The 2,313-nt window shown below is 49.9% G+C and overlaps 1 long non-coding RNA gene across 1 annotated transcript; it reads right to left on the reverse strand.

Annotated features, from left to right (window-relative positions):
- Positions 1 to 510: 510 nt before the first annotated feature.
- LOC308470254 lies at positions 511 to 1,187 on the reverse strand. Its single transcript, XR_013982307.1, has 2 exons — positions 1,009 to 1,187; positions 511 to 928 (listed from the first exon to the last, which is right to left on the reverse strand). It is a non-coding gene; the product is annotated as an uncharacterized lncRNA (long non-coding RNA).
- Positions 1,188 to 2,313: the final 1,126 nt, after the last annotated feature.

Here is a 2,313-nt window from a genome sequence, read left to right on the forward strand (position 1 = left end):
ACTCTGTCACAAGGGACCAGGGCCCTGAAAAAGCGTCTTCACCCCCATCGTTCTACCCGGACACTGATTTCCAGCGCTGAGGGCCTTCTGGCGGTTCCCTCACTGCGAGAAGCCAAGCTTACAGTGAACCAGACAGAGGGCCTTCTCGGTAGTGGCGCCTTCCCTGTGGAACGCCATCCCACCAGCTGTCAAAGAGAGCAACAACTACCAGACTTTTAGAAGACATCTGAAGGCAGCCCTGTTTAGGGAAGCTTTTAATGTTTGATGTATTACGGTGTTTTAATATTTTGTTGGAAGCCGCCCAGAGTGGCTGGGGAAGCCCAGCCAGATGGGTGGGGTATAAATAATAAATTATGATGATGATGATGATGATTGGCATCTTTCTGCAGGGCCTGCAAGACAGAGCTGTTCCGCCTGGCCTTTGGTTTAGACTCAGTCTGACCCTTATGTTTCCCTCCCCTTATGGTTTTGATCTATGGGCTACCGTATTTTTCGCACCATAGGACGCACCGGACAATAGGACGCACCTTGTTTTAGAGGGGGGAGAACAAGGGGAAAAAATTCTTCCGCTCTCTGTCCAGCGCCCCTTCAGTGAAGCGGCAGGAGGCGCTGCGCAGAGAGTGGGAGAATTTTCCCCCTCTTGTTTTCCCACTCTAAAACAAGGTGCCGTTTAAGGTGCGTTCAGGCGGCTACCTTGGAAGCCTGGAGAGCGAGAGGGGTCGGTGCGCACCGACCCCTCTCGCTCTCCAGGCTTCAGGTTCCTTTCGACCTGCTCTTTGGGGCTGGTGGGGGGAAGCCCACCACCAGCCACAAAGAGCAGGTCAGGGAGCAGCGGAAAGGCACAGCAGAGAGGCTGCTGCCATAGTCACGCGTCACTTCTCCAGCTGGGAGAGGGTCGCGGGGCTATGGCTTCTTTAGCCCCGCGCGCCTATGGAGGCTCCTGCCATAGGCGCGTGTCACCTCTCCAGCCGGGAGAGGGTCGCGGGGGGCTGCTTTAGCCCCGCGCGCGCTCTCCCGGCTGGAGAGGTGACGCTCAGCTATGGAGGCTCCTGCCATAGGCGCGCGTCACCTCTCCAGCCGGGAGAGGGTCGCAGGGCTATGGCGTCTTCACTCCATAGGACGCACACACATTTCCCCTTCATTTTTGAAGGGGAAAAAGTGCGTCCTATAGAGCGAAAAATACGGTACTTTTAAAATGAGGCAGCATTTTAAATTGTATTTCAACTTGTATTTTGAATTGGGTTTTTTCCCCTATTATGTTTTTATTGTAATCTTGCTGGTGTTAGCCTCCCGGGGAGGGCGGGGCATAAATAAAATATTATTATTATTATATATTTGCCTTCTGGAAGGTGGGGCAAGATGCTGAGGGAATCTATTACATCTGGAGGAGAGAATAATAATAATAATAAATTTTATTTATATCCCGCCCTCCCCAGCCGAAGCTGGGCTCAGGGCGGCTAACAACAATCAAAATAATCCAACATTCTAAAAACATTCATTATAAAATTAATTAAAATCAAATTGATGGCAACCATTAAGCAAGATTCTGCGCAGATTGCCAGAGAAGGGGGTCAGGCTGTGCCCTGACCAAAGGCCTGATGGAACAGCTCTATCTTGCAGGCCCTGCGGAAAGAGCACAATTTCTGTTCTCACCCTGAAGCCAAGTTCTTAACCCGAGGTACTATTTCTGGGTTAGCGGAGTCTGTAACCTGAAGTGTATGTAACCTGAAGCGTATGTAACCCGAGGTACCACTGTATCTATGTACTGGCTCACTGGGAAAACTTCAGAAATTCATATAGAATCACTTGAGTGTCGGATTTACACCATTCCAACGTTCTTTTGTTCAGGAAGGAAATGGCTGCCAAGGGAGGAGCTTGGGACATGAGTGAGGGCAGCCATAATCCCTAAAGTGTGAGCCCATGTACTCAGCAGCCCCTTTGCCTGAGTGATATAATCTCTGGCATCCTGATACCTGAGTGCGGGACAGCTAAGCCATTCCAGAAACAATAGCAAACCCAGATCAAGACAAAAGGGTGTGATTAACTTGGGCTGGGAAACAGGGACATGTAAATATCTCTTTTGCATCACTTGATGAGTGTATGGTGGAGGTCAGCTGAAGCGTGGGGGAGGCCCTGATGCTCAGGTTTCTGTCGCCAGACCCTCCCAATTTGTATGTAATTTGTAATGTATCCATGATGTAATTTTAGGGATGTTGTAGGTATCTCTGTAAAACTGATCAAAGTGGGAGTCATCCTTTGTTCTGGCCTTCCTTCCTGGTGGTGGGTGGAAGTCCTGTTGCAATAGCTTTTTAA

The sequence above is a fragment of the Podarcis pityusensis genome (genome assembly GCF_964106645.2).
Source record: "Podarcis pityusensis genome assembly, chromosome: 2".
NCBI classification, from domain to species: domain Eukaryota; kingdom Metazoa; phylum Chordata; class Lepidosauria; order Squamata; family Lacertidae; genus Podarcis; species Podarcis pityusensis.